The sequence below is a fragment of the Lepisma saccharinum genome, chromosome 13 (assembly GCF_977018435.1).
Source record: "Lepisma saccharinum chromosome 13, izLepSacc3.1, whole genome shotgun sequence".
Lineage (NCBI taxonomy): Eukaryota > Metazoa > Arthropoda > Insecta > Zygentoma > Lepismatidae > Lepisma > Lepisma saccharinum.
Window position 1 is genome coordinate 41,943,233 of NC_139241.1, and position 24,677 is coordinate 41,967,909.

Here is a 24,677-nt window from a genome sequence, read left to right on the forward strand (position 1 = left end):
TGGAGATGCTGGGCATCGATCCCAGTACCTCTCGCATGCTAAGCGAGCGCTCTACCATCTGAGCTACATCCGCATGACAACAACGGTTCTTAACTAAAATACTATTGCAGCAGCCAATCCATTCAATTAATAAAAGGTTAAACAACTTTTGGAGATGCTGGGCATCGATCCCAGTACCTCTCGCATGCTAAGCGAGCGCTCTACCACCTGAGCTACATCCGCATGCCAGCAACGGTTCTTAACTAAAATACTATTGCAGCAGCCTATCCATTCAATTAATAAAAGGTTAAACAACTTTTGGAGATGCTGGGCATCGATCCCAGTACCTCTCGCATGCTAAGCGAGCGCTCTACCACCTGAGCTACATCCGCATGCCAGCAACGGTTCTTAACTAAAATACTATTGCAGCAGCCAATCCATTCAATTAATAAAAGGTTAAACAACTTTTGGAGATGCTGGGCATCGATCCCAGTACCTCTCGCATGCTAAGCGAGCGCTCTACCACCTGAGCTACATCCCCATGACAACAACGGTTCATAACATAAGTGCTATTACAGCAGCCAATCCATTCAATTAATAAAAGGTTAAACAACTTTTGGAGATGCTGGGCATCGATCCCAGTACCTCTCGCATGCTAAGCGAGCGCTCTACCACCTGAGCTACATCCGCATGCCAGCAACGGTTCTTAACTAAAATACTATTGCAGCAGCCAATCCATTCAATTAATAAAAGGTTAAACAACTTTTGGAGATGCTGGGCATCGATCCCAGTACCTCTCGCATGCTAAGCGAGCGCTCTACCACCTGAGCTACATCCGCATGCCAGCAACGGTTCTTAACTAAAATACTATTGCAGCAGCCAATCCATTCAATTAATAAAAAGTTAAACAACTTTTGGAGATGCTGGGCATCGATCCCAGTACCTCTCGCATGCTAAGCGAGCGCTCTACCACCTGAGCTACATCCGCATGCCAGCAACGGTTCTTAACTAAAATACTATTGCAGCAGCCAATCCATTCAATTAATAAAAAGTTAAACAACTTTTGGAGATGCTGGGCATCGATCCCAGTACCTCTCGCATGCTAAGCGAGCGCTCTACCATCTGAGCTACATCCGCATGACAACAACGGTTCATAACATAAGTGCTATTACAGCAGCCAATCCATTCAATTAATAAAAGGTTAAACAACTTTTGGAGATGCTGGGCATCGATCCCAGTACCTCTCGCATGCTAAGCGAGCGCTCTACCATCTGAGCTACATCCCCATGACAACAACGGTTCATAACATAAGTGCTATTGCAGCAGCCAATCCATTCAATTAATAAAAAGTTAAACAACTTTTGGAGATGCTGGGCATCGATCCCAGTACCTCTCGCATGCTAAGCGAGCGCTCTACCACCTGAGCTACATCCCCATGACAACAACGGTTCATAACATAAGTGCTATTACAGCAGCCAATCCATTCAATTAATAAAAGGTTAAACAACTTTTGGAGATGCTGGGCATCGATCCCAGTACCTCTCGCATGCTAAGCGAGCGCTCTACCACCTGAGCTACATCCGCATGACAACAACGGTTCTTAACTAAAATACTATTGCAGCAGCCAATCCATTCAATTAATAAAAGGTTAAACAACTTTTGGAGATGCTGGGCATCGATCCCAGTACCTCTCGCATGCTAAGCGAGCGCTCTACCATCTGAGCTACATCCCCATGACGGCAACGGTTCTTAACTGAAATGCTATTGCAGCAGCCAATCCATTCAATTAATAAAAGGTTAAACAACTTTTGGAGATGCTGGGCATCGATCCCAGTACCTCTCGCATGCTAAGCGAGCGCTCTACCACCTGAGCTACATCCCCATGACAACAACGGTTCATAACATAAGTGCTATTACAGCAGACAATCCATTCAATTAATAAAAGGTTAAACAACTTTTGGAGATGCTGGGCATCGATCCCAGTACCTCTCGCATGCTAAGCGAGCGCTCTACCACCTGAGCTACATCCCCATGACAACAACGGTTCATAACATAAGTGCTATTACAGCAGCCAATCCATTCAATTAATAAAAGGTTAAACAACTTTTGGAGATGCTGGGCATCGATCCCAGTACCTCTCGCATGCTAAGCGAGCGCTCTACCACCTGAGCTACATCCGCATGCCAGCAACGGTTCTTAACTAAAATACTATTGCAGCAGCCAATCCATTCAATTAATAAAAAGTTAAACAACTTTTGGAGATGCTGGGCATCGATCCCAGTACCTCTCGCATGCTAAGCGAGCGCTCTACCTTCTGAGCTACATCCCCATGACACCAACGGTTCTTAACTGAAATGCTATTGCAGCAGCCAATCCATTCAATTAATAAAAGGTTAAACAACTTTTGGAGATGCTGGGCATCGATCCCAGTACCTCTCGCATGCTAAGCGAGCGCTCTACCACCTGAGCTACATCCGCATGCCAGCAACGGTTCTTAACTAAAATACTATTGCAGCAGCCAATCCATTCAATTAATAAAAGGTTAAACAACTTTTGGAGATGCTGGGCATCGATCCCAGTACCTCTCGCATGCTAAGCGAGCGCTCTACCACCTGAGCTACATCCCCATGACAACAACGGTTCATAACATAAGTGCTATTACAGCAGACAATCCATTCAATTAATAAAAGGTTAAACAACTTTTGGAGATGCTGGGCATCGATCCCAGTACCTCTCGCATGCTAAGCGAGCGCTCTACCACCTGAGCTACATCCCCATGACAACAACGGTTCATAACATAAGTGCTATTACAGCAGCCAATCCATTCAATTAATAAAAGGTTAAACAACTTTTGGAGATGCTGGGCATCGATCCCAGTACCTCTCGCATGCTAAGCGAGCGCTCTACCACCTGAGCTACATCCGCATGCCAGCAACGGTTCTTAACTAAAATACTATTGCAGCAGCCAATCCATTCAATTAATAAAAAGTTAAACAACTTTTGGAGATGCTGGGCATCGATCCCAGTACCTCTCGCATGCTAAGCGAGCGCTCTACCTTCTGAGCTACATCCCCATGACACCAACGGTTCTTAACTGAAATGCTATTGCAGCAGCCAATCCATTCAATTAATAAAAGGTTAAACAACTTTTGGAGATGCTGGGCATCGATCCCAGTACCTCTCGCATGCTAAGCGAGCGCTCTACCATCTGAGCTACATCCCCATGACGGCAACGGTTCTTAACTGAAATGCTATTGCAGCAGCCAATCCATTCAATTAATAAAAAGTTAAACAACTTGTGGAGATGCTGGGCATCGATCCCAGTACCTCTCGCATGCTAATCCATGCTAAGCGAGCGCTCTACCATCTGAGCTACATCCGCATGCCAGCAACGGTTCTTAACTAAAATACTATTGCAGCAGCCAATCCATTCAATTAATAAAAGGTTAAACAACTTTTGGAGATGCTGGGCATCGATCCCAGTACCTCTCGCATGCTAAGCGAGCGCTCTACCATCTGAGCTACATCCGCATGACAACAACGGTTCTTAACTAAAATACTATTGCAGCAGCCAATCCATTCAATTAATAAAAGGTTAAACAACTTTTGGAGATGCTGGGCATCGATCCCAGTACCTCTCGCATGCTAAGCGAGCGCTCTACCACCTGAGCTACATCCGCATGCCAGCAACGGTTCTTAACTAAAATACTATTGCAGCAGCCTATCCATTCAATTAATAAAAGGTTAAACAACTTTTGGAGATGCTGGGCATCGATCCCAGTACCTCTCGCATGCTAAGCGAGCGCTCTACCACCTGAGCTACATCCGCATGCCAGCAACGGTTCTTAACTAAAATACTATTGCAGCAGCCAATCCATTCAATTAATAAAAGGTTAAACAACTTTTGGAGATGCTGGGCATCGATCCCAGTACCTCTCGCATGCTAAGCGAGCGCTCTACCACCTGAGCTACATCCCCATGACAACAACGGTTCATAACATAAGTGCTATTACAGCAGCCAATCCATTCAATTAATAAAAGGTTAAACAACTTTTGGAGATGCTGGGCATCGATCCCAGTACCTCTCGCATGCTAAGCGAGCGCTCTACCACCTGAGCTACATCCGCATGCCAGCAACGGTTCTTAACTAAAATACTATTGCAGCAGCCAATCCATTCAATTAATAAAAGGTTAAACAACTTTTGGAGATGCTGGGCATCGATCCCAGTACCTCTCGCATGCTAAGCGAGCGCTCTACCACCTGAGCTACATCCGCATGCCAGCAACGGTTCTTAACTAAAATACTATTGCAGCAGCCAATCCATTCAATTAATAAAAAGTTAAACAACTTTTGGAGATGCTGGGCATCGATCCCAGTACCTCTCGCATGCTAAGCGAGCGCTCTACCACCTGAGCTACATCCGCATGCCAGCAACGGTTCTTAACTAAAATACTATTGCAGCAGCCAATCCATTCAATTAATAAAAAGTTAAACAACTTTTGGAGATGCTGGGCATCGATCCCAGTACCTCTCGCATGCTAAGCGAGCGCTCTACCATCTGAGCTACATCCGCATGACAACAACTGTTCATAACATAAGTGCTATTACAGCAGCCAATCCATTCAATTAATAAAAGGTTAAACAACTTTTGGAGATGCTGGGCATCGATCCCAGTACCTCTCGCATGCTAAGCGAGCGCTCTACCATCTGAGCTACATCCCCATGACAACAACGGTTCATAACATAAGTGCTATTGCAGCAGCCAATCCATTCAATTAATAAAAGGTTAAACAACTTTTGGAGATGCTGGGCATCGATCCCAGTACCTCTCGCATGCTAAGCGAGCGCTCTACCACCTGAGCTACATCCGCATGACAACAACGGTTCTTAACTAAAATACTATTGCAGCAGCCAATCCATTCAATTAATAAAAGGTTAAACAACTTTTGGAGATGCTGGGCATCGATCCCAGTACCTCTCGCATGCTAAGCGAGCGCTCTACCATCTGAGCTACATCCCCATGACGGCAACGGTTCTTAACTGAAATGCTATTGCAGCAGCCAATCCATTCAATTAATAAAAGGTTAAACAACTTTTGGAGATGCTGGGCATCGATCCCAGTACCTCTCGCATGCTAAGCGAGCGCTCTACCACCTGAGCTACATCCCCATGACAACAACGGTTCATAACATAAGTGCTATTACAGCAGACAATCCATTCAATTAATAAAAGGTTAAACAACTTTTGGAGATGCTGGGCATCGATCCCAGTACCTCTCGCATGCTAAGCGAGCGCTCTACCACCTGAGCTACATCCCCATGACAACAACGGTTCATAACATAAGTGCTATTACAGCAGCCAATCCATTCAATTAATAAAAGGTTAAACAACTTTTGGAGATGCTGGGCATCGATCCCAGTACCTCTCGCATGCTAAGCGAGCGCTCTACCACCTGAGCTACATCCGCATGCCAGCAACGGTTCTTAACTAAAATACTATTGCAGCAGCCAATCCATTCAATTAATAAAAAGTTAAACAACTTTTGGAGATGCTGGGCATCGATCCCAGTACCTCTCGCATGCTAAGCGAGCGCTCTACCTTCTGAGCTACATCCCCATGACACCAACGGTTCTTAACTGAAATGCTATTGCAGCAGCCAATCCATTCAATTAATAAAAGGTTAAACAACTTTTGGAGATGCTGGGCATCGATCCCAGTACCTCTCGCATGCTAAGCGAGCGCTCTACCATCTGAGCTACATCCCCATGACGGCAACGGTTCTTAACTGAAATGCTATTGCAGCAGCCAATCCATTCAATTAATAAAAAGTTAAACAACTTGTGGAGATGCTGGGCATCGATCCCAGTACCTCTCGCATGCTAAGCGAGCGCTCTACCATCTGAGCTACATCCGCATGACAGCAACGGTTCTTAACTAAAATACTATTGCAGCAGCCAATCCATTCAATTAATAAAAAGTTAAACAACTTTTGGAGATGCTGGGCATCGATTCCAGTACCTCTCGCATGCTAAGCGAGCGCTCTACCATCTGAGCTACATCCGCATGACAACAACGGTTCTTAACTAAAATACTATTGCAGCAGCCAATCCATTCAATTAATAAAAAGTTAAACAACTTGTGGAGATGCTGGGCATCGATCCCAGTACCTCTCGCATGCTAAGCGAGCGCTCTACCTTCTGAGCTACATCCCCATGACACCAACGGTTCTTAACTGAAATGCTATTGCAGCAGCCAATCCATTCAATTAATAAAAGGTTAAACAACTTTTGGAGATGCTGGGCATCGATCCCAGTACCTCTCGCATGCTAAGCGAGCGCTCTACCACCTGAGCTACATCCGCATGCCAGCAACGGTTCTTAACTAAAATACTATTGCAGCAGCCAATCCATTCAATTAATAAAAGGTTAAACAACTTTTGGAGATGCTGGGCATCGATCCCAGTACCTCTCGCATGCTAAGCGAGCGCTCTACCACCTGAGCTACATCCGCATGCCAGTAACGGTTCTTAACTAAAATACTATTGCAGCAGCCAATCCATTCAATTAATAAAAAGTTAAACAACTTTTGGAGATGCTGGGCATCGATCCCAGTACCTCTCGCATGCTAAGCGAGCGCTCTACCATCTGAGCTACATCCGCATGACAACAACGGTTCTTAACTAAAATACTATTGCAGCAGCCAATCCATTCAATTAATAAAAGGTTAAACAACTTTTGGAGATGCTGGGCATCGATCCCAGTACCTCTCGCATGCTAAGCGAGCGCTCTACCATCTGAGCTACATCCCCATGACGGCAACGGTTCTTAACTGAAATGCTATTGCAGCAGCCAATCCATTCAATTAATAAAAGTTTAAACAACTTTTGGAGATGCTGGGCATCGATCCCAGTACCTCTCGCATGCTAAGCGAGCGCTCTACCATCTGAGCTACATCCCCATGACGGCAACGGTTCTTAACTGAAATGCTATTGCAGCAGCCAATCCATTCAATTAATAAAAGGTTAAACAACTTTTGGAGATGCTGGGCATCGATCTCAGTACATCTCGCATGCTAAGCGAGCGCTCTACCATCTGAGCTACATCCCCATGACGGCAACGGTTCTTAACTGAAATGCTATTGCAGCAGCCAATCCATTCAATTAATAAAAAGTTAAACAACTTGTGGAGATGTTGGGCATCGATCCCAGTACCTCTCGCATGCTAAGCGAGCGCTCTACCACCTGAGCTACATCCGCATGCCAGCAACGGTTCTTAACTAAAATACTATTGCAGCAGCCAATCCATTCAATTAATAAAAAGTTAAACAACTTTTGGAGATGCTGGGCATCGATCCCAGTACCTCTCGCATGCTAAGCGAGCGCTCTACCATCTGAGCTACATCCGCATGCCAGCAACGGTTCTTAACTAAAATACTATTGCAGCAGCCAATCCATTCAATTAATAAAAAGTTAAACAACTTTTGGAGATGCTGGGCATCGATCCCAGTACCTCTCGCATGCTAAGCGAGCGCTCTACCACCTGAGCTACATCCCCATGACAACAACGGTTCATAACATAAGTGCTATTGCAGAAGCCAATCCATTCAATTAATAAAAGGTTAAACAACTTTTGGAGATGCTGGGCATCGATCCCAGTACCTCTCGCATGCTAAGCGAGCGCTCTACCACCTGAGCTACATCCCCATGACAACAACGGTTCATAACATAAGTGCTATTGCAGAAGCCAATCCATTCAATTAATAAAAGGTTAAACAACTTTTGGAGATGCTGGGCATCGATCCCAGTACCTCTCGCATGCTAAGCGAGCGCTCTACCACCTGAGCTACATCCCCATGACAACAACGGTTCATAACATAAGTGCTATTGCAGAAGCCAATCCATTCTATCAATAAAAGGTTAAACAACTTTTGGAGATGCTGGGCATCGATCCCAGTACCTCTCGCATGCTAAGCGAGCGCTCTACCACCTGAGCTACATCCCCATGACAACAACGGTTCTTAACATAAATGCTATTACAGCTGCCAATCCATTCAATTAATAAAAGGTTAAACAACTTTTGGAGATGCTGGGCATCGATCCCAGTACCTCTCGCATGCTAAGCGAGCGCTCTACCACCTGAGCTACATCCCCATGACAACAACGGTTCTTAACATAAATGCTATTACAGCTGCCAATCCATTCAATTAATAAAAGGTTAAACAACTTTTGGAGATGCTGGGCATCGATCCCAGTACCTCTCGCATGCTAAGCGAGCGCTCTACCACCTGAGCTACATCCCCATGACAACAACGGTTCATAACATAAGTGCTATTGCAGAAGCCAATCCATTCTATCAATGAAAGGTTAAACTACTTTTGGAGATGCTGGGCATCGATCCCAGTACCTCTCGCATGCTAAGCGAGCGCTCTACCACCTGAGCTACATCCCCATGACAACAACGGTTCATAACATAAGTGCTATTGCAGAAGCCAATCCATTCAATTAATAAAAGGTTAAACAACTTTTGGAGATGCTGGGCATCGATCCCAGTACCTCTCGCATGCTAAGCGAGCGCTCTACCACCTGAGCTACATCCCCATGACAACAACGGTTTATAACATAAGTGCTATTGCAGAAGCCAATCCATTCAATTAATAAAAGGTTAAACAACTTTTGGAGATGCTGGGCATCGATCCCAGTACCTCTCGCATGCTAAGCGAGCGCTCTACCACCTGAGCTACATCCCCATGACAACAACGGTTCATAACATAAGTGCTATTGCAGAAGCCAATCCATTCAATTAATAAAAGGTTAAACAACTTTTGGAGATGCTGGGCATCGATCCCAGTACCTCTCGCATGCTAAGCGAGCGCTCTACCACCTGAGCTACATCCCCATGACAACAACGGTTCTTAACATAAATGCTATTACAGCTGCCAATCCATTCTATCAATAAAAGGTTAAACAACTTTTGGAGATGCTGGGCATCGATCTCAGTACCTCTCGAATGCTAAGCGAGCGCTCTACCACCTGAGCTACATCCCCATGACAACAACGGTTCTTAACATAAATGCTATTACAGCTGCCAATCCATTCAATTAATAAAAGGTTAAACAACTTTTGGAGATGCTGGGCATCGATCCCAGTACCTCTCGCATGCTAAGCGAGCGCTCTACCACCTGAGCTACATCTCCATGACAACAACGGTTCATAACATAAGTGCTATTGCAGAAGCCAATCCATTCAATTAATAAAAGGTTAAACAACTTTTGGAGATGCTGGGCATCGATCCCAGTACCTCTCGCATGCTAAGCGAGCGCTCTACCACCTGAGCTACATCCCCATGACAACAACGGTTCATAACATAAGTGCTATTACAGCAGCCAATCCATTCAATTAATAAAAGGTTAAACAACTTTTGGAGATGCTGGGCATCGATCCCAGTACCTCTCGCATGCTAAGCGAGCGCTCTACCACCTGAGCTACATCCCCATGACAACAACGGTTCTTAACATAAATGCTATTACAGCTGCCAATCCATTCAATTAATAAAAGGTTAAACAACTTTTGGAGATGCTGGGCATCGATCCCAGTACCTCTCGCATGCTAAGCGAGCGCTCTACCACCTGAGCTACATCCCCATGACAACAACGGTTCTTAACGTAAATGCTATTACAGCTGCCAATCCATTCTATCAATAAAAGGTTAAACAACTTTTGGAGATGCTGGGCATCGATCCATGTACCTCTCGCATGCTAAGCGAGCGCTCTACCACCTGAGCTACATCCCCATGACAACAACGGTTCATAACATAAGTGCTATTACAGCAGCCAATCCATTCAATTAATAAAAGGTTAAACAACTTTTGGAGATGCTGGGCATCGATCCCAGTACCTCTCGCATGCTAAGCGAGCGCTCTACCACCTGAGCTACATCCCCATGACAACAACGGTTCTTAACATAAATGCTATTACAGCTGCCAATCCATTCTATCAATAAAAGGTTAAACAACTTTTGGAGATGCTGGGCATCGATCCCAGTACCTCTCGCATGCTAAGCGAGCGCTCTACCATCTGAGCTACATCCCCATGACAACAACGGTTCATAACATAAATGCTATTACAGCTGCCAATCCATTCAATTAATAAAAGGTTAAACAACTTTTGGAGATGCTGGGCATCGATCCCAGTACCTCTCGCATGCTAAGCGAGCGCTCTACCACCTGAGCTACATCCCCATGACAACAACGGTTCTTAACATAAATGCTATTACAGCTGCCAATCCATTCTATCAATAAAAGGTTAAACAACTTTTGGAGATGCTGGGCATCGATCCCAGTACCTCTCGCATGCTAAGCGAGCGCTCTACCATCTGAGCTACATCCCCATGACAACAACGGTTCATAACATAAATGCTATTACAGCTGCCAATCCATTCAATTAATAAAAGGTTAAACAACTTTTGGAGATGCTGGGCATCGATCCCAGTACCTCTCGCATGCTAAGCGAGCGCTCTACCACCTGAGCTACATCCCCATGACAACAACGGTTCTTAACATAAATGCTATTACAGCTGCCAATCCATTCTATCAATAAAGGTTAAACAACTTTTGGAGATGCTGGGCATCGATCCATGTACCTCTCGCATGCTAAGCGAGCGCTCTACCACCTGAGCTACATCCCCATGACAACAACGGTTCATAACATAAGTGCTATTACAGCAGCCAATCCATTCAATTAATAAAAGGTTAAACAACTTTTGGAGATGCTGGGCATCGATCCCAGTACCTCTCGCATGCTAAGCGAGCGCTCTACCATCTGAGCTACATCCCCATGACAACAACGGTTCTTAACATAAATGCTATTACAGCTGCCAATCCATTCAATTAATAAAAGGTTAAACAACTTTTGGAGATGCTGGGCATCGATCCCAGTACCTCTCGCATGCTAAGCGAGCGCTCTACCATCTGAGCTACATCCCCATGACAACAACGGTTCATAACATAAATGCTATTACAGCTGCCAATCCATTCAATTAATAAAAGGTTAAACAACTTTTGGAGATGCTGGGCATCGATCCCATTACCTCTCGCATGCTAAGCGAGCGCTCTACCACCTGAGCTACATCCCCATGACAACAACGGTTCATAACATAAGTGCTATTGCAGAAGCCAATCCATTCAATTAATAAAAGGTTAAACAACTTTTGGAGATGCTGGGCATCGATCCCAGTACCTCTCGCATGCTAAGCGAGCGCTCTACCATCTGAGCTACATCCCCATGACAACAACGGTTCTTAACATAAATGCTATTACAGCTGCCAATCCATTCAATTAATAAAAGGTTAAACAACTTTTGGAGATGCTGGGCATCGATCCCAGTACCTCTCGCATGCTAAGCGAGCGCTCTACCATCTGAGCTACATCCCCATGACAACAACGGTTCTTAACATAAATGCTATTACAGCTGCCAATCCATTCAATTAATAAAAGGTTAAACAACTTTTGGAGATGCTGGGCATCGATCCCAGTACCTCTCGCATGCTAAGCGAGCGCTCTACCACCTGAGCTACATCCCCATGACAACAACGGTTCATAACATAAGTGCTATTACAGCTGCCAATCCATTCAATTAATAAAAGGTTAAACAACTTTTGGAGATGCTGGGCATCGATCCCAGTACCTCTCGCATGCTAAGTGAGCGCTCTACCATCTGAGCTACATCCCCATGACAACAACGGTTCTTAACATAAATGCTATTACAGCTGCCAATCCATTCAATTAATAAAAGGTTAAACAACTTTTGGAGATGCTGGGCATCGATCCCAGTACCTCTCGCATGCTAAGCGAGCGCTCTACCATCTGAGCTACATCCCCATGACAACAACGGTTCTTAACATAAATGCTATTACAGCTGCCAATCCATTCAATTAATAAAAGGTTAAACAACTTTTGGAGATGCTGGGCATCGATCCCAGTACCTCTCGCATGCTAAGCGAGCGCTCTACCATCTGAGCTACATCCCCATGACAACAACGGTTCTTAACATAAATGCTATTACAGCTGCCAATCCATTCAATTAATAAAAGGTTAAACAACTTTTGGAGATGCTGGGCATCGATCCCAGTACCTCTCGCATGCTAAGCGAGCGCTCTACCACCTGAGCTACATCCCCATGACAACAACGGTTCATAACATAAGTGCTATTACAGCAGCCAATCCATTCAATTAATAAAAGGTTAAACAACTTTTGGAGATGCTGGGCATCGATCCCAGTACCTCTCGCATGCTAAGCGAGCGCTCTACCATCTGAGCTACATCCCCATGACAACAACGGTTCTTAACATAAATGCTATTACAGCTGCCAATCCATTCAATTAATAAAAGGTTAAACAACTTTTGGAGATGCTGGGCATCGATCCCAGTACCTCTCGCATGCTAAGCGAGCGCTCTACCATCTGAGCTACATCCCCATGACAACAACGGTTCATAACATAAATGCTATTACAGCTGCCAATCCATTCAATTAATAAAAGGTTAAACAACTTTTGGAGATGCTGGGCATCGATCCCAGTACCTCTCGCATGCTAAGCGAGCGCTCTACCACCTGAGCTACATCCCCATGACAACAACGGTTCATAACATAAGTGCTATTTCAGCAGCCAATCCATTCAATTAATAAAAGGTTAAACAACTTTTGGAGATGCTGGGCATCGATCCCAGTACCTCTCGCATGCTAAGCGAGCGCTCTACCATCTGAGCTACATCCCCATGACAACAACGGTTCTTAACATAAATGCTATTACAGCTGCCAATCCATTCAATTAATAAAAGGTTAAACAACTTTTGGAGATGCTGGGCATCGATCCCAGTACTTCTCGCATGCTAAGCGAGCGCTCTACCACCTGAGCTACATCCCCATGACAACAACGGTTCATAACATAAGTGCTATTACAGCAGCCAATCCATTCAATTAATAAAAGGTTAAACAACTTTTGGAGATGCTGGGCATCGATCCCAGTACCTCTCGCATGCTAAGCGAGCGCTCTACCATCTGAGCTACATCCCCATGACAACAACGGTTCTTAACATAAATGCTATTACAGCTGCCAATCCATTCAATTAATAAAAGGTTAAACAACTTTTGGAGATGCTGGGCATCGATCCCAGTACCTCTCGCAAGCTAAGCGAGCGCTCTACCACCTGAGCTACATCCCCATGACAACAACGGTTCTTAACATAAATGCTATTACAGCTGCCAATCCATTCTATCAATAAAAGGTTAAACAACTTTTGGAGATGCTGGGCATCGATCCCAGTACCTCTCGCATGCTAAGCGAGCGCTCTACCATCTGAGCTACATCCCCATGACAGCAACGGTTCTTAACTGAAATGCTATTGCAGCAGCCAATCCATTCAATTAATAAAAGGTTAAACAACTTTTGGAGATGCTGGGCATCGATCCCAGTACCTCTCGCATGCTAAGCGAGCGCTCTACCATCTGAGCTACATCCCCATGACAGCAACGGTTCTTAACTGAAATGCTATTGCAGCAGCCAATCCATTCAATTAATAAAAGGTTAAACAACTTTTGGAGATGCTGGGCATCGATCCCAGTACCTCTCGCATGCTAAGCGAGCGCTCTACCATCTGAGCTACATCCCCATGACAACAACGGTTCTTAACATAAATGCTATTACAGCTGCCAATCCATTCAATTAATAAAAGGTTAAACAACTTTTGGAGATGCTGGGCATCGATCCCAGTACCTCTCGCATGCTAAGCGAGCGCTCTACCATCTGAGCTACATCCCCATGACAACAACGGTTCTTAACATAAATGCTATTACAGCTGCCAATCCATTCAATTAATAAAAGGTTAAACAACTTTTGGAGATGCTGGGCATCGATCCCAGTACCTCTCGCATGCTAAGCGAGCGCTCTACCACCTGAGCTACATCCCCATGACAACAACGGTTCTTAACATAAATGCTATTACAGCTGCCAATCCATTCTATCAATAAAAGGTTAAACAACTTTTGGAGATGCTGGGCATCGATCCCAGTACCTCTCGCATGCTAAGCGAGCGCTCTACCATCTGAGCTACATCCCCATGACAGCAACGGTTCTTAACTGAAATGCTATTGCAGCAGCCAATCCATTCAATTAATAAAAGGTTAAACAACTTTTGGAGATGCTGGGCATCGATCCCAGTACCTCTCGCATGCTAAGCGAGCGCTCTACCATCTGAGCTACATCCCCATGACAACAACGGTTCTTAACATAAATGCTATTACAGCTGCCAATCCATTCAATTAATAAAAGGTTAAACAACTTTTGGAGATGCTGGGCATCGATCCCAGTACCTCTCGCATGCTAAGCGAGCGCTCTACCACCTGAGCTACATCCCCATGACAACAACGGTTCTTAACATAAATGCTATTACAGCTGCCAATCCATTCAATTAATAAAAGGTTAAACAACTTTTGGAGATGCTGGGCATCGATCCCAGTACCTCTCGCATGCTAAGCGAGCGCTCTACCACCTGAGCTACATCCCCATGACAACAACGGTTCTTAACATAAATGCTATTACAGCTGCCAATCCATTCAATTAATAAAAGGTTAAACAACTTTTGGAGATGCTGGGCATCGATCCCAGTACCTCTCGCATGCTAAGCGAGCGCTCTACCACCTGAGCTACATCCCCATGACAACAACGGTTCTTAACATAAATGCTATTACAGCTGCCAATCCATTCAATTAATAAAAGGTTAAACAACTTTTGGAGATGCTGGGCATCGATCCCAGTACCTCTCGCATGCTAAGCGAGCGCTCTACCACCTGAGCTACATCCCCATGACAACAACGGTTCTTAACATAAATGCTATTACAGCTGCCAATCCATTCTATCAATAAAAGGTTAAACAACTTTTGGAGATGCTGGGCATCGATCCCAGTACCTCTCGCATGCTAAGCGAGCGCTCTACCACCTGAGCTACATCCCCATGACAACAACGGTTCTTAACATAAATGCTATTACAGCTGCCAATCCATTCTATCAATAAAAGGTTAAACAACTTTTGGAGATGCTGGGCATCGATCCCAGTACCTCTCGCATGCTAAGCGAGCGCTCTACCATCTGAGCTACATCCCCATGACAGCAACGGTTCTTAACTGAAATGCTATTGCAGCAGCCAATCCATTCAATTAATAAAAGGTTAAACAACTTTTGGAGATGCTGGGCATCGATCCCAGTACCTCTCGCATGCTAAGCGAGCGCTCTACCATCTGAGCTACATCCCCATGACAGCAACGGTTCTTAACTGAAATGCTATTGCAGCAGCCAATCCATTCTATCAATAAAAGGTTAAACAACTTTTGGAGATGCTGGGCATCGATCCCAGTACCTCTCGCATGCTAAGCGAGCGCTCTACCATCTGAGCTACATCCCCATGACAGCAACGGTTCCTAACTGAAATGCTATTGCAGCAGCCAATCCATTCAATTAATAAAAGGTTAAACAACTTTTGGAGATGCTGGGCATCGATCCCAGTACCTCTCGCATGCTAAGCGAGCGCTCCACCATATTTTTTTTTAATATAGATTTATTTCACTATTCTGATTACATCTGTGGATTTTTTTCTACATGTATATATACAATTACATTACATCCAGATATTTACTAAAATGTTGTGGCAATCGGACATTTTGTTTTTTTTGATTGTTTCCATCTGGATCTTTTCAGATACATTGTATATAGGGTAAGATTTTTTTAAAACTCTTTGCTGTATATATATATATATATATATATATATTAGCCACACAATGGCATTTTGTTTCTTTACAGGGAAATGTTTGAAGTCTGGGAATATACATATTTTTGCTTGAAAGCATTGTTTCGATATGCGACATATTTTGGCAGTGCACATAATGAGAAAGGCCAAAATTTCTGAAATTCATTTAGATGTAGTGAGGCGATGTTCATTTGTATCCACCTCTCCACATTGTCTACACTCATTTGTTGGTAATCTTTTTTTTTTTTGGAACTAGATCATGCACCAGTGTATACCACAAACTTCGCATGTCCGTGTCAAGAAAAGGCTTGTGGAGATTTGGCATACATTTGTCCAAATAACATTTGGATTTTTTTTCTCTATTCGACTGTGCTGCAAGATTAGTTTTCGTTGAAAATATTAATAGATAGTGTTGCCCACGAGACGAGACTTTGGCCTGTCTCGGCTCGTGGAGTCTCGTGGAAATGCTGTCTCGTCTCGAAAATATTCGTTTGTCTCATTACACATGGTCAATCTCGTCTCGTCTCGAATTTTTAAAAGCTTGTCCCGTCTCGTCCCGTGGACAACACTATTCATACATATATTTTGACAGAGTATTCTCCTTCAAATCCATGGGAAACTCCACATAACTCCATTCTTGCACAAAGATTCGTACATACATAGGGTTCTTTGTTAGTCGAGACAAGTTGGGTGGATTTTGCGGTGGAAACTTATCGGTAAATATACGCAACCACATTGACGTAATCGACCCTTCAATTAAGTACAATTTATTTTCAATATTCCATAGTACTAGACCACCTGTCATTTGTGTTTGGCACATGATCGGGAAAGGTACCAGAAAAAAATGTCCGTACGACATGAACCATCCCACAGCAGACTTGATTTTTCGGAGATATTGCTGTGTGATTGGCAACACTTGAGCGACATAATTTAATTAACTAAAAATAAAAGTGTGTAGGATCCAAACACGCTGAATTAAATTGAGTTGTCTTCTTCTCATTTGATAGCACTGTAACCTGATTTCGTTTACAATTTTCGTCCAGTTTAGATCCAGCATTCTGGATTCGTTAGTATGAAAAGTAATGCCCAATATTTTGAGTTCGTTCACATATTGTATCCCTGTGTCCGGATTGTCTTGCTTCCAGTTGCCAACAGGTAAAGCCTTTGATTTTGTCATGTTTACTTCCGTTCCGCTTTCAGAACAATACAAACACAATGCATTCAGTATATTTTGGAGTTGGTTCGTTGTTGTTACACAAGCTGATAAATCGTCTGCGAATGTAAACACTTGAGTTTCAAGGAAAGCACTCGCTGCCGGTGGGGCTTGGCACCCCTGGCGAATGGATCTCGTCACGTGTATTCATAGGCGTAGCTAGAACTTTATATTTGGGTGTGCACAAAGAAAAAAATTAGGTCTTGCATTTTTTTAATAGCATATTTTGCAACACAATCACTTGGCTCTTTAACTGCACTGATGTTTGTAAAGGAATATAAATTCACTAAATGACTGTTGGAAATTTCTGAATATATGTAGTAGAAAAAAATCAAATTGCATAGAAATTACACACACACAAAATCTTCATACAATAAATGTTACAAACAAATACATCAAAATACACGTCATCTATAACAAGAGACGTCTGTCAAAGGGTACAATGTTCTTAAACTCATCAATAACTTCATTTACACAAATAGCAAGAGGAGGTCTTCCAAACTATCCTGCTTCTGAGTTGCTCTTAATTTAGTTTTAACTTGGGTACGCTTGGAGAAAGCTCTCTCTCACACGTGCAGCTTGTGACAGGTATAGAAGAAAGTCGCTGCAGTACAGAGTAGAATGCAGTACATATCTTCTTTCTCCAATGACATCAAAAAATCGAAAAACTATAGATACTCGTTTCATCAGCGATAATGCACACGTTGCACCAAGTAATGACATTTTCAAATTCTTACAAACTGCCGCTTATTTTCTCTCTTATTGAAATATCTGTCTTTAATTCTCTTCGATAAAGCAGCCCATTAGGGTGTGCCTAGGCACACCAGCCACACCCCGTAGCTACGCCTATGCGTGTATTGCAGGAGTCACGAATCCATTGATAAGAAGACGGGAGGTTGCCTTTCTATAGAAACTTTGCAAAACAGATATAAAGGCTTCACTGAAGCGATAGGCTCGAAGTACTTCAAACAAATATTGGTGAATTACAAAATCAAAAGCTTTTGTAAAATCAAAGGATAGTATACAAGCTGATGTTTGTTGCATTTCATAATAAGACATGATATCACGTATACCCGCCACCGTTGAAAATATATTTTGAGTTTTACTGACACATGTTTGCTGTGAACTGAGTAAGGAAGATAATATAGGTTTCAGTCTATTAGCCAAGACTTTGGCCATAATCTTATAGTTACAGTTTAACAAAGTAATGGGCCTAAAGTCAGTCACTGCACTCGGACGCGTTTTTTTGGCAATCAGTACAATTATACCTTCATTTTGAAGCACGCATTTGTTTCGAAATGCATCTTGTATTCTCTTGACCAATTCATGTTTCATAATATCAAAAAAACGTATATAAGGCACTTTGCTTTGGACGGCGGCTGCGGGACGGTGTGGGTTCGATCCCGGGTTCAGTCCCCGGGAAATTTCGGCCTGTGTATAGGGCCGGTGGCAACCCATCATCGTGAGGATATTGGGGAGCTACGAGTGAGTAGCGTACCCCGGTCTCGGAAATCTCCTACAAAAGAATTATCTTCGGAATGAATTTATCATTCATTTTCTGCCATTCAAAAATACAATTTGTGTGCTAGTTTTCCATTATTAGCTAATGTGAAATTGACGGTGTTTATTACAAATAAATGCTTTAGCACCGACTTCTACCCCCTCTTTGCGTAATTTATTAGGATAATAACGTTTTTGATACTACTACTACCACTAGTAATAATAATAATAATAATGTCATTATTATTATTATTATTATTGGTACGTTTATCCTGGTACTTGCCCCCCTCCCGACAAAAAAATTGTGGTTGCGAATCTTTTCCTAAGGAGATAATGTTATAAAAACCATTTTCACTGTATTGAATGGAAAAGTAAAATATACCTGGGGAGCAATTTAGTGTTGCCCACGAGACGAGAGTTTGGCCTGTCTCGTCTCGTGGAAATGCTGTCTCGTCTCGAAAATATTCGTTTGTCTCATGACACATGGTCAATCTCGTCTCGTCTCAAATTTTTAAAAGCCTGTCCCGTCTCGTCCGTGGACAACACTAAGGAGCATCACCCACCTGCCCTCTGCCAAAACGTATTTTGTACAACTTCATATTCAACCATTTTTTGCTTCGTTTTACGCAAGAAATGTTAGCTAAATTGCATATATTTTGTGTCATTAGTTGTTTTATTTAAAGTACCACGATCATGTATATTCTATTGTTCCTACTATTAGCTACATTTTGTTCCTATTTGTATTTGTGTATTGTTTACGTCAGTTGTCTCTAACATCTGGTAAATCGCAACGAGGAGGATTGGATTAGATGATTAAATTAAATTAGTAAAGCAACAATCACAAACACTCACAGAGGTTTATGCTGGGTGCCAGTACAAGTAACAGATGCTTATTAGTAGAGTCTGGAAGTTCAGGCATTTAGAAATATTTATATTTATTGATATATTTATTATTTAATAAATTTCAGAAATAAGTTCTGCACAATTAAAAAAAAACATTCGAAAATTTAATTGGAAATGACAAAAAAATCATTAAAATTAAAAGTAGGCTGTAGGGTTCAAAATAGGTAAAGTAGACAAGATGAAAAACTTTCTAAAACATTTAGCATTAGCAGCAACATAAACAAATGTACATATATCAAGAAAAGAAAATATCAGTAAATGCAGAAGAGAAAAAGTCATTTTACCAAACTTCCGGGCTCTGCTTATTAGCTTTCGGGGTTTACTACCTGGGGGATAGGTTCATATCTGAGCGACTTCCGTAAAGAACATCCCCTCCCCTCTTACGCTCCCCTAGGCATTATTCTAAACATCGACAAAGGGTATACATTCCAAGAATAGCTTTCAGAGATTTCGGCGCCATTTTCTTCTCCATAATGAGATTGGTGCTCGTGATTTTGGTTGTAGTTTGTCTTGCAGCCCTTAAGGGAAACGCCCTCCAGATTTCATTCACTTACAAGGGATGACCACTTCGTAATGAAAGGGTAAGACAATCCCTTCTTGACGCAGAAAGTGGCTTTCGATAATGGATTGCCTTTTCTGCCACAAACTGCGTAGCGGGCGTGAGTCTGTGGCTATTCATTATGTTTAAGCCACGCCTACTTCTGTTGTACACTTTTGATTTAGTCTTTTTTTTCCTCTCTCTTCTCATGGGTTTCTGTGAAACTTAAACAGATGGTGTATATTATTTGGACTTCTGCAACCAAAATTCGGAATCTTGTAGACCAGTGGTTCTCAAACTGTGGTACACCAGAGGTACATGAACGACTTGAAGGGGGTACGCGATCAGCTCGGAAGAGAAATGTCGAGAATACCCACACGACAACATTTTTGATGGAGGTGTGTAGAGCAGACTTCACTCAACAGGAAAATAAGGCTGATTTTGTCACTGATACTCTTATCTTTGTTTCAAAACTATAGTAGACTAAATTTGAAGCTTAATCTCCGCTTGAAAGTTTCAGGTGCACAACCAGACATCAACAAGCTGCGGCAGGCTATGCAGGCACATCCTTCCCACTACAAACTCTGAGGATTTACAATAAAAAATCCAAATGTACTTCTTTTTGTTCTTTACTTTTCTCAATAACTCTGAAAATTAAAGTTTGTTATATACTTCTCAGCATGCATGTATCCCGTTTTGGACAAGATCTAGATATGTTTTGGATATCCAGAATTGGATGTGTTTGGATATCCCGTTTTAGAGAAGATATAGATATGTTTTGGATATCCAGAATTGGATGTGTTTTGAATATCCCATTTTGGACAAGATCTGGATGTGTTTTGGGTATCCAGAATTGGATGTGTTTGGATATCCCGTTTTGGAGAAGATATAGATATGTTTTGGATATCCAGAATTGGATGTGTTTTGAATATCCCATTTTGGACAAGATCTAGATATGTTTTGGGTATCCAGAATTGGATGTGTTTGGATATCATGTTTTGGAGAAGATATAGATATGTTTTGGATATCCAGAATTGGATGTGTTTTGAATATCCCATTTTGGACAAGATCTGGATGTGTTTTGGATATCCAGAATTGGATGTATTTTGGATATCCAGAATTGGATGTGTCGTCCTGACTCCCTTGTCGTTTATGAAAAAAATCTAGCCCACATATTCATGTCTAAGGTAACCTTAGATAAAAATGCATAGGTAATTTTAAAAATCAATTTAAGATTTCTTAAGGTCATCAACTTACGATTCACGATAATCATTTTCTATAATGATTCCTCGTTTTGTATTAAAAACTTAATAAACAATATTTAAACAATAAATCAAGATCGATAAGTTAGAAACTAATTTCGACTGTACACTGGATTCGTACGTAGTACCCAGCAAATGTTAGGTCCGACATTTCTAACTCTCACGTTTATAATACCCCCCATAACAACCTACACGTAATGAATTCCTATAGAGTTAGACACAAATATATGCAGAGGTGCAGTCATAGAAAAAAATCCTTCTCCCATTGAGACTTAATGCCGCGACTGTACATTTAAATTTGCTTTTCTTTCACATAATATTATATATTTGGATGATGTAATTTTGTACTGGTAAGGAACAACATGGTTTCCTCTGCTTTGCTGCGTTTCTCTCAATGATTTAACCTCATGTTGTGTAAAACAAAGTGAATTAATGGGCAACCACGTCTTGTGGAGAATTGTAGTGTCTGTGTGGTGCATGGAAATTAAAGTTTAACTCCATGTTTCGGCAAACATAATTTTGTTAACTACTGTTGAACCAAGAAACTAAGACATGTCCAAGATAAGTGTCTGTCATGTGCACAATGGGATCGACAAGTATTGATCGACAAATTGTCCATTACTAAATTCATTAATTTTTACCTAGCATCCTAGGCATTTTTAAGGACTGAATTTTTACATACGCTGGCGCATATATTGTCATTTTGTTTCAATTCTTGAAGCTCTCATTGCGTGAAACAAAGAGAGTAAACCTTGTGATGGACAACTTGCTTGGCAAAGTTAGTTATGCATCCCACTTCTGAAATAATATGTACAGTCACGGACACTTCTGGGTTGTAGTAACGGTATTGACTTTCAATTGGGATCATTACACATGTGACTGTACACTTGAGTCACATGTGAGTGAGTGAATTTGTGTTTTAAGTCCATTTTATGCACAGTAAGGCTAATCGGGACTGGACCTACAGTTTAACGTGAGATCCTAACTACTGTGTCATGTGCCTCCACCGGGTATCAAACCCGAGACCCCGTGATTATAAGGCGACAAACGTTTCCACTACTCCATCGGGAAAGCCCTTTGGAACACATGTAGTTTTTATTTTGTAGATATACAAGGGGGTGCTGATAAGTTCCTGGCTTTGCTCTCTTCCCATCGTTTCCCATTCGCGATTCATATCTCATTTCAAATTGTGTAATATGAGTATGTTATGGTGCAAAAATAATATTCCTACCGTAATAGCTTCTTTCTATTTTTCAGATTTGAAGTATAGTCCTGGCGGAGGCACAAGTCAGTTTCACGACGGACGGGGTGACCCCTTGTGGCGCCATTCCATGGACTGATCCTTGGTCTCGGGATCATAGATATCTGGCCACGTTTCATCTTCAGTCACTAATCTGCCCAAAAAATCCTCTTCACCAAGCACGAAACGAGCCAAAATGGCCTCGATGACTTCATTCTCTGCCGTTTCTGATCACTGTTCAAGCATTTCGGGACCCATATTTGGCAGAAAGTTGCCTGATGTCCAGTAGCTCTACATCATGCATGATGAAGCCTACACGTTCCCGGAAGATGTTAATTATCTCTACAATCTTCTTGGCTGATATTCGCCGATCCACAAGAATCATGTCATGCACAGCATCACATGTTGCCGAAGGGCGCCCACTGGGGACCTCGTCTTCGACGCTGAAATGTCTAGTCGTGAATTGAGCTCTCCAGGTTGTTATGGTGCTGTATGAAGGACACTTATCTCCCAGTGTTTGTGACATCTGACCGTGAATGTCCTTCGCAGACTTTCCTTGGAGGGACAGAAACTTGATCATACCCCGAACTTCTGGCGTTGTGAAACTGACTTGTGCCTCCTCAATGACTACTTCAAACCTGAAAAATAAAAAGAAGCTACTGCGGGAGGAATATTATTTTTGCACCATAACATACTCATATTACACACTTTCAAGTGAGATATGAATCGCGAATGGGAAACGATGGGAAGAGAGCAAAGCCAGGAACGTATCAGCACCCCCTCGTAGCGCGAGTCAGCGGCGGCTCAAGGGGGAGAGCCGCCGTGTCATGGCACTACCCTCAGAAGAAACGCATACCTCGCCCAAGTATTGTTAAATTAATACATTGATAGTTTACAGACAAGGAGATTCGAATCTTGCAATCGGTTTAGTAGACGTGACAACCGCCTCAACTTCCTCTCACTGCACCGCCAGCTGTTTCGGGCCAACCAAGAGCGGGCCTAACCAAGTTGATAGACGTGCAGAGGGTTGAAGAAGTCTCAGCGAGAAACATTTCCACCATGAGCCGGGAACAAAGTGGCAGGGGGTGGGGTTAGCCCATAAGAAACCAACCGTGCCCGTTTTCGCCTGGCACGGCGATGGAACTTTTGCAGTGTTTGACACAGTTGCCACCTTCAGAGATAAGTCGCTAAATACGACGGATTTGTAAGACCCTTGGGGAAGTAATTAGTGAGAAAGGTACTATCTACTTTTCTGCTTACTTTTGGAGAAACGAACCTAGTATTTTTCCAAAGTTAAATGAACATTTTGTTAACAGATAGATGCGCCTAGAGGGCTATCGAGACCTTTTTTAAAAATATAAAAGTAAAAAGCCTATGGTCATGCGAATTCCCTTTGGCATTTCGACAATTTCTTTTTACAACAAATGTCTAGGATATATTCGACATCCAGTTGGAATACGTGTGCATAGGGGAGGAAACGGTGAGAGGATTTGTTTTTCCCTTCCTCTTATAATTGTTGTGTTTTTAGGGAAGTGTCCTGTAGTGCATAAAGATAGGTTAATGAGTGAAGATGAATCGGATTAGTGCGTTATTACTTAAACACACGCTGTTTTCCACGTTACCAAACGAGGATAAACATCTTGGCCAGTGGCGTAACCTCAAGGAGGGGGCGGTTCTTTTTTTTCGATTTCTTGATGACGTTGGCACTACCCATCATAGTTGCTGCCGGCCGCCTCTGGCGAGAGTGTATTGTTTTCCTCACACTTTTAATAATCAACTAACTGCCCATTATTTCAGGCATGGGGTTTAAAACATTGCAAAAATCTCCCTGAAGGCAATTTCTTCCCATGCGAAAACGTAACTAACTCTTAATTTCGTTACCAATTACTGGAAAAAAAGTAATAATTAGTTAGATTTACCGTTATTCGTTATGTTACTTCCAAATACTGGTACATTGTTAATTCACAAAAATGTTAAAAGAAATAATATTTTGTGTGGGTGAAACACCTGCGCATCCAAACCTTGTAACGCCAATAACATGCTCACATCCCTGATCGCGGCAGAACCAATCAATATGGTTTGTGGGCGAGAATAATGGTGGGACCTGTCTTGCGGAACACCGCTGTGTTTTCCCATAAAATTGGTCCGTTCCCCTTCTTTTGTCACGGATCCTCTCTGCGCGTGATATGGACAATGAGAGTGAATCAACCACGAATTGTAGGGGGAGCGCTTGCGGAAGGTCCCGTGGTG

The 24,677-nt window shown here is 42.6% G+C and overlaps 72 non-coding genes across 72 annotated transcripts; all 72 read right to left on the bottom strand.

The window, feature by feature from the left end:
* Positions 1-447: 447 nt before the first annotated feature.
* Positions 448-520, bottom strand: TRNAA-AGC (transfer RNA alanine (anticodon AGC)). Its single transcript has one exon. It is a non-coding gene; the product is annotated as a tRNA-Ala (tRNA).
* A 672-nt stretch (positions 521-1,192) lies between these two features.
* TRNAA-AGC (transfer RNA alanine (anticodon AGC)) lies at positions 1,193-1,265 on the bottom strand. Its single transcript has one exon. It is a non-coding gene; the product is annotated as a tRNA-Ala (tRNA).
* Positions 1,266-1,341: 76 nt separating this feature from the next.
* TRNAA-AGC (transfer RNA alanine (anticodon AGC)) lies at positions 1,342-1,414 on the bottom strand. The gene has a single exon. It is a non-coding gene; the product is annotated as a tRNA-Ala (tRNA).
* Positions 1,415-1,639: 225 nt separating this feature from the next.
* Positions 1,640-1,712, bottom strand: TRNAA-AGC (transfer RNA alanine (anticodon AGC)). Its single transcript has one exon. It is a non-coding gene; the product is annotated as a tRNA-Ala (tRNA).
* A 76-nt stretch (positions 1,713-1,788) lies between these two features.
* On the bottom strand, positions 1,789-1,861 carry TRNAA-AGC (transfer RNA alanine (anticodon AGC)). The gene has a single exon. It is a non-coding gene; the product is annotated as a tRNA-Ala (tRNA).
* Positions 1,862-1,937: 76 nt separating this feature from the next.
* TRNAA-AGC (transfer RNA alanine (anticodon AGC)) lies at positions 1,938-2,010 on the bottom strand. The gene has a single exon. It is a non-coding gene; the product is annotated as a tRNA-Ala (tRNA).
* Positions 2,011-2,235: 225 nt separating this feature from the next.
* TRNAA-AGC (transfer RNA alanine (anticodon AGC)) lies at positions 2,236-2,308 on the bottom strand. Its single transcript has one exon. It is a non-coding gene; the product is annotated as a tRNA-Ala (tRNA).
* A 225-nt stretch (positions 2,309-2,533) lies between these two features.
* On the bottom strand, positions 2,534-2,606 carry TRNAA-AGC (transfer RNA alanine (anticodon AGC)). The gene has a single exon. It is a non-coding gene; the product is annotated as a tRNA-Ala (tRNA).
* A 76-nt stretch (positions 2,607-2,682) lies between these two features.
* TRNAA-AGC (transfer RNA alanine (anticodon AGC)) lies at positions 2,683-2,755 on the bottom strand. The gene has a single exon. It is a non-coding gene; the product is annotated as a tRNA-Ala (tRNA).
* A 225-nt stretch (positions 2,756-2,980) lies between these two features.
* On the bottom strand, positions 2,981-3,053 carry TRNAA-AGC (transfer RNA alanine (anticodon AGC)). The gene has a single exon. It is a non-coding gene; the product is annotated as a tRNA-Ala (tRNA).
* Positions 3,054-3,129: 76 nt separating this feature from the next.
* TRNAA-AGC (transfer RNA alanine (anticodon AGC)) lies at positions 3,130-3,202 on the bottom strand. The gene has a single exon. It is a non-coding gene; the product is annotated as a tRNA-Ala (tRNA).
* A 682-nt stretch (positions 3,203-3,884) lies between these two features.
* Positions 3,885-3,957, bottom strand: TRNAA-AGC (transfer RNA alanine (anticodon AGC)). Its single transcript has one exon. It is a non-coding gene; the product is annotated as a tRNA-Ala (tRNA).
* A 672-nt stretch (positions 3,958-4,629) lies between these two features.
* TRNAA-AGC (transfer RNA alanine (anticodon AGC)) lies at positions 4,630-4,702 on the bottom strand. The gene has a single exon. It is a non-coding gene; the product is annotated as a tRNA-Ala (tRNA).
* Positions 4,703-4,927: 225 nt separating this feature from the next.
* Positions 4,928-5,000, bottom strand: TRNAA-AGC (transfer RNA alanine (anticodon AGC)). The gene has a single exon. It is a non-coding gene; the product is annotated as a tRNA-Ala (tRNA).
* Positions 5,001-5,076: 76 nt separating this feature from the next.
* Positions 5,077-5,149, bottom strand: TRNAA-AGC (transfer RNA alanine (anticodon AGC)). Its single transcript has one exon. It is a non-coding gene; the product is annotated as a tRNA-Ala (tRNA).
* A 76-nt stretch (positions 5,150-5,225) lies between these two features.
* On the bottom strand, positions 5,226-5,298 carry TRNAA-AGC (transfer RNA alanine (anticodon AGC)). Its single transcript has one exon. It is a non-coding gene; the product is annotated as a tRNA-Ala (tRNA).
* A 225-nt stretch (positions 5,299-5,523) lies between these two features.
* TRNAA-AGC (transfer RNA alanine (anticodon AGC)) lies at positions 5,524-5,596 on the bottom strand. Its single transcript has one exon. It is a non-coding gene; the product is annotated as a tRNA-Ala (tRNA).
* A 76-nt stretch (positions 5,597-5,672) lies between these two features.
* TRNAA-AGC (transfer RNA alanine (anticodon AGC)) lies at positions 5,673-5,745 on the bottom strand. The gene has a single exon. It is a non-coding gene; the product is annotated as a tRNA-Ala (tRNA).
* A 374-nt stretch (positions 5,746-6,119) lies between these two features.
* Positions 6,120-6,192, bottom strand: TRNAA-AGC (transfer RNA alanine (anticodon AGC)). The gene has a single exon. It is a non-coding gene; the product is annotated as a tRNA-Ala (tRNA).
* A 523-nt stretch (positions 6,193-6,715) lies between these two features.
* TRNAA-AGC (transfer RNA alanine (anticodon AGC)) lies at positions 6,716-6,788 on the bottom strand. Its single transcript has one exon. It is a non-coding gene; the product is annotated as a tRNA-Ala (tRNA).
* Positions 6,789-6,864: 76 nt separating this feature from the next.
* Positions 6,865-6,937, bottom strand: TRNAA-AGC (transfer RNA alanine (anticodon AGC)). The gene has a single exon. It is a non-coding gene; the product is annotated as a tRNA-Ala (tRNA).
* A 523-nt stretch (positions 6,938-7,460) lies between these two features.
* Positions 7,461-7,533, bottom strand: TRNAA-AGC (transfer RNA alanine (anticodon AGC)). Its single transcript has one exon. It is a non-coding gene; the product is annotated as a tRNA-Ala (tRNA).
* Positions 7,534-7,609: 76 nt separating this feature from the next.
* On the bottom strand, positions 7,610-7,682 carry TRNAA-AGC (transfer RNA alanine (anticodon AGC)). The gene has a single exon. It is a non-coding gene; the product is annotated as a tRNA-Ala (tRNA).
* A 76-nt stretch (positions 7,683-7,758) lies between these two features.
* Positions 7,759-7,831, bottom strand: TRNAA-AGC (transfer RNA alanine (anticodon AGC)). The gene has a single exon. It is a non-coding gene; the product is annotated as a tRNA-Ala (tRNA).
* A 76-nt stretch (positions 7,832-7,907) lies between these two features.
* On the bottom strand, positions 7,908-7,980 carry TRNAA-AGC (transfer RNA alanine (anticodon AGC)). Its single transcript has one exon. It is a non-coding gene; the product is annotated as a tRNA-Ala (tRNA).
* Positions 7,981-8,056: 76 nt separating this feature from the next.
* On the bottom strand, positions 8,057-8,129 carry TRNAA-AGC (transfer RNA alanine (anticodon AGC)). Its single transcript has one exon. It is a non-coding gene; the product is annotated as a tRNA-Ala (tRNA).
* Positions 8,130-8,205: 76 nt separating this feature from the next.
* On the bottom strand, positions 8,206-8,278 carry TRNAA-AGC (transfer RNA alanine (anticodon AGC)). The gene has a single exon. It is a non-coding gene; the product is annotated as a tRNA-Ala (tRNA).
* A 76-nt stretch (positions 8,279-8,354) lies between these two features.
* TRNAA-AGC (transfer RNA alanine (anticodon AGC)) lies at positions 8,355-8,427 on the bottom strand. Its single transcript has one exon. It is a non-coding gene; the product is annotated as a tRNA-Ala (tRNA).
* Positions 8,428-8,503: 76 nt separating this feature from the next.
* TRNAA-AGC (transfer RNA alanine (anticodon AGC)) lies at positions 8,504-8,576 on the bottom strand. The gene has a single exon. It is a non-coding gene; the product is annotated as a tRNA-Ala (tRNA).
* A 76-nt stretch (positions 8,577-8,652) lies between these two features.
* Positions 8,653-8,725, bottom strand: TRNAA-AGC (transfer RNA alanine (anticodon AGC)). Its single transcript has one exon. It is a non-coding gene; the product is annotated as a tRNA-Ala (tRNA).
* A 76-nt stretch (positions 8,726-8,801) lies between these two features.
* TRNAA-AGC (transfer RNA alanine (anticodon AGC)) lies at positions 8,802-8,874 on the bottom strand. The gene has a single exon. It is a non-coding gene; the product is annotated as a tRNA-Ala (tRNA).
* A 225-nt stretch (positions 8,875-9,099) lies between these two features.
* On the bottom strand, positions 9,100-9,172 carry TRNAA-AGC (transfer RNA alanine (anticodon AGC)). The gene has a single exon. It is a non-coding gene; the product is annotated as a tRNA-Ala (tRNA).
* Positions 9,173-9,248: 76 nt separating this feature from the next.
* Positions 9,249-9,321, bottom strand: TRNAA-AGC (transfer RNA alanine (anticodon AGC)). Its single transcript has one exon. It is a non-coding gene; the product is annotated as a tRNA-Ala (tRNA).
* Positions 9,322-9,397: 76 nt separating this feature from the next.
* Positions 9,398-9,470, bottom strand: TRNAA-AGC (transfer RNA alanine (anticodon AGC)). The gene has a single exon. It is a non-coding gene; the product is annotated as a tRNA-Ala (tRNA).
* Positions 9,471-9,546: 76 nt separating this feature from the next.
* Positions 9,547-9,619, bottom strand: TRNAA-AGC (transfer RNA alanine (anticodon AGC)). The gene has a single exon. It is a non-coding gene; the product is annotated as a tRNA-Ala (tRNA).
* A 225-nt stretch (positions 9,620-9,844) lies between these two features.
* On the bottom strand, positions 9,845-9,917 carry TRNAA-AGC (transfer RNA alanine (anticodon AGC)). Its single transcript has one exon. It is a non-coding gene; the product is annotated as a tRNA-Ala (tRNA).
* Positions 9,918-9,993: 76 nt separating this feature from the next.
* Positions 9,994-10,066, bottom strand: TRNAA-AGC (transfer RNA alanine (anticodon AGC)). Its single transcript has one exon. It is a non-coding gene; the product is annotated as a tRNA-Ala (tRNA).
* A 76-nt stretch (positions 10,067-10,142) lies between these two features.
* On the bottom strand, positions 10,143-10,215 carry TRNAA-AGC (transfer RNA alanine (anticodon AGC)). The gene has a single exon. It is a non-coding gene; the product is annotated as a tRNA-Ala (tRNA).
* Positions 10,216-10,291: 76 nt separating this feature from the next.
* On the bottom strand, positions 10,292-10,364 carry TRNAA-AGC (transfer RNA alanine (anticodon AGC)). Its single transcript has one exon. It is a non-coding gene; the product is annotated as a tRNA-Ala (tRNA).
* Positions 10,365-10,440: 76 nt separating this feature from the next.
* Positions 10,441-10,513, bottom strand: TRNAA-AGC (transfer RNA alanine (anticodon AGC)). The gene has a single exon. It is a non-coding gene; the product is annotated as a tRNA-Ala (tRNA).
* A 224-nt stretch (positions 10,514-10,737) lies between these two features.
* Positions 10,738-10,810, bottom strand: TRNAA-AGC (transfer RNA alanine (anticodon AGC)). The gene has a single exon. It is a non-coding gene; the product is annotated as a tRNA-Ala (tRNA).
* Positions 10,811-10,886: 76 nt separating this feature from the next.
* Positions 10,887-10,959, bottom strand: TRNAA-AGC (transfer RNA alanine (anticodon AGC)). Its single transcript has one exon. It is a non-coding gene; the product is annotated as a tRNA-Ala (tRNA).
* Positions 10,960-11,035: 76 nt separating this feature from the next.
* On the bottom strand, positions 11,036-11,108 carry TRNAA-AGC (transfer RNA alanine (anticodon AGC)). The gene has a single exon. It is a non-coding gene; the product is annotated as a tRNA-Ala (tRNA).
* A 76-nt stretch (positions 11,109-11,184) lies between these two features.
* Positions 11,185-11,257, bottom strand: TRNAA-AGC (transfer RNA alanine (anticodon AGC)). The gene has a single exon. It is a non-coding gene; the product is annotated as a tRNA-Ala (tRNA).
* A 76-nt stretch (positions 11,258-11,333) lies between these two features.
* Positions 11,334-11,406, bottom strand: TRNAA-AGC (transfer RNA alanine (anticodon AGC)). The gene has a single exon. It is a non-coding gene; the product is annotated as a tRNA-Ala (tRNA).
* Positions 11,407-11,482: 76 nt separating this feature from the next.
* On the bottom strand, positions 11,483-11,555 carry TRNAA-AGC (transfer RNA alanine (anticodon AGC)). Its single transcript has one exon. It is a non-coding gene; the product is annotated as a tRNA-Ala (tRNA).
* Positions 11,556-11,631: 76 nt separating this feature from the next.
* TRNAA-AGC (transfer RNA alanine (anticodon AGC)) lies at positions 11,632-11,704 on the bottom strand. Its single transcript has one exon. It is a non-coding gene; the product is annotated as a tRNA-Ala (tRNA).
* A 76-nt stretch (positions 11,705-11,780) lies between these two features.
* Positions 11,781-11,853, bottom strand: TRNAA-AGC (transfer RNA alanine (anticodon AGC)). The gene has a single exon. It is a non-coding gene; the product is annotated as a tRNA-Ala (tRNA).
* Positions 11,854-11,929: 76 nt separating this feature from the next.
* TRNAA-AGC (transfer RNA alanine (anticodon AGC)) lies at positions 11,930-12,002 on the bottom strand. The gene has a single exon. It is a non-coding gene; the product is annotated as a tRNA-Ala (tRNA).
* A 76-nt stretch (positions 12,003-12,078) lies between these two features.
* On the bottom strand, positions 12,079-12,151 carry TRNAA-AGC (transfer RNA alanine (anticodon AGC)). Its single transcript has one exon. It is a non-coding gene; the product is annotated as a tRNA-Ala (tRNA).
* A 76-nt stretch (positions 12,152-12,227) lies between these two features.
* TRNAA-AGC (transfer RNA alanine (anticodon AGC)) lies at positions 12,228-12,300 on the bottom strand. The gene has a single exon. It is a non-coding gene; the product is annotated as a tRNA-Ala (tRNA).
* A 76-nt stretch (positions 12,301-12,376) lies between these two features.
* On the bottom strand, positions 12,377-12,449 carry TRNAA-AGC (transfer RNA alanine (anticodon AGC)). Its single transcript has one exon. It is a non-coding gene; the product is annotated as a tRNA-Ala (tRNA).
* A 76-nt stretch (positions 12,450-12,525) lies between these two features.
* TRNAA-AGC (transfer RNA alanine (anticodon AGC)) lies at positions 12,526-12,598 on the bottom strand. Its single transcript has one exon. It is a non-coding gene; the product is annotated as a tRNA-Ala (tRNA).
* Positions 12,599-12,674: 76 nt separating this feature from the next.
* TRNAA-AGC (transfer RNA alanine (anticodon AGC)) lies at positions 12,675-12,747 on the bottom strand. The gene has a single exon. It is a non-coding gene; the product is annotated as a tRNA-Ala (tRNA).
* Positions 12,748-12,823: 76 nt separating this feature from the next.
* Positions 12,824-12,896, bottom strand: TRNAA-AGC (transfer RNA alanine (anticodon AGC)). Its single transcript has one exon. It is a non-coding gene; the product is annotated as a tRNA-Ala (tRNA).
* A 76-nt stretch (positions 12,897-12,972) lies between these two features.
* Positions 12,973-13,045, bottom strand: TRNAA-AGC (transfer RNA alanine (anticodon AGC)). Its single transcript has one exon. It is a non-coding gene; the product is annotated as a tRNA-Ala (tRNA).
* A 76-nt stretch (positions 13,046-13,121) lies between these two features.
* Positions 13,122-13,194, bottom strand: TRNAA-AGC (transfer RNA alanine (anticodon AGC)). The gene has a single exon. It is a non-coding gene; the product is annotated as a tRNA-Ala (tRNA).
* Positions 13,195-13,270: 76 nt separating this feature from the next.
* Positions 13,271-13,343, bottom strand: TRNAA-AGC (transfer RNA alanine (anticodon AGC)). The gene has a single exon. It is a non-coding gene; the product is annotated as a tRNA-Ala (tRNA).
* Positions 13,344-13,419: 76 nt separating this feature from the next.
* On the bottom strand, positions 13,420-13,492 carry TRNAA-AGC (transfer RNA alanine (anticodon AGC)). The gene has a single exon. It is a non-coding gene; the product is annotated as a tRNA-Ala (tRNA).
* A 76-nt stretch (positions 13,493-13,568) lies between these two features.
* TRNAA-AGC (transfer RNA alanine (anticodon AGC)) lies at positions 13,569-13,641 on the bottom strand. Its single transcript has one exon. It is a non-coding gene; the product is annotated as a tRNA-Ala (tRNA).
* Positions 13,642-13,717: 76 nt separating this feature from the next.
* On the bottom strand, positions 13,718-13,790 carry TRNAA-AGC (transfer RNA alanine (anticodon AGC)). Its single transcript has one exon. It is a non-coding gene; the product is annotated as a tRNA-Ala (tRNA).
* A 76-nt stretch (positions 13,791-13,866) lies between these two features.
* Positions 13,867-13,939, bottom strand: TRNAA-AGC (transfer RNA alanine (anticodon AGC)). Its single transcript has one exon. It is a non-coding gene; the product is annotated as a tRNA-Ala (tRNA).
* Positions 13,940-14,015: 76 nt separating this feature from the next.
* Positions 14,016-14,088, bottom strand: TRNAA-AGC (transfer RNA alanine (anticodon AGC)). The gene has a single exon. It is a non-coding gene; the product is annotated as a tRNA-Ala (tRNA).
* Positions 14,089-14,164: 76 nt separating this feature from the next.
* On the bottom strand, positions 14,165-14,237 carry TRNAA-AGC (transfer RNA alanine (anticodon AGC)). Its single transcript has one exon. It is a non-coding gene; the product is annotated as a tRNA-Ala (tRNA).
* Positions 14,238-14,313: 76 nt separating this feature from the next.
* On the bottom strand, positions 14,314-14,386 carry TRNAA-AGC (transfer RNA alanine (anticodon AGC)). Its single transcript has one exon. It is a non-coding gene; the product is annotated as a tRNA-Ala (tRNA).
* A 76-nt stretch (positions 14,387-14,462) lies between these two features.
* On the bottom strand, positions 14,463-14,535 carry TRNAA-AGC (transfer RNA alanine (anticodon AGC)). Its single transcript has one exon. It is a non-coding gene; the product is annotated as a tRNA-Ala (tRNA).
* Positions 14,536-14,611: 76 nt separating this feature from the next.
* Positions 14,612-14,684, bottom strand: TRNAA-AGC (transfer RNA alanine (anticodon AGC)). The gene has a single exon. It is a non-coding gene; the product is annotated as a tRNA-Ala (tRNA).
* Positions 14,685-14,760: 76 nt separating this feature from the next.
* Positions 14,761-14,833, bottom strand: TRNAA-AGC (transfer RNA alanine (anticodon AGC)). Its single transcript has one exon. It is a non-coding gene; the product is annotated as a tRNA-Ala (tRNA).
* Positions 14,834-14,909: 76 nt separating this feature from the next.
* On the bottom strand, positions 14,910-14,982 carry TRNAA-AGC (transfer RNA alanine (anticodon AGC)). Its single transcript has one exon. It is a non-coding gene; the product is annotated as a tRNA-Ala (tRNA).
* A 76-nt stretch (positions 14,983-15,058) lies between these two features.
* On the bottom strand, positions 15,059-15,131 carry TRNAA-AGC (transfer RNA alanine (anticodon AGC)). The gene has a single exon. It is a non-coding gene; the product is annotated as a tRNA-Ala (tRNA).
* Positions 15,132-15,207: 76 nt separating this feature from the next.
* Positions 15,208-15,280, bottom strand: TRNAA-AGC (transfer RNA alanine (anticodon AGC)). Its single transcript has one exon. It is a non-coding gene; the product is annotated as a tRNA-Ala (tRNA).
* Positions 15,281-15,356: 76 nt separating this feature from the next.
* TRNAA-AGC (transfer RNA alanine (anticodon AGC)) lies at positions 15,357-15,429 on the bottom strand. The gene has a single exon. It is a non-coding gene; the product is annotated as a tRNA-Ala (tRNA).
* Positions 15,430-24,677: the final 9,248 nt, after the last annotated feature.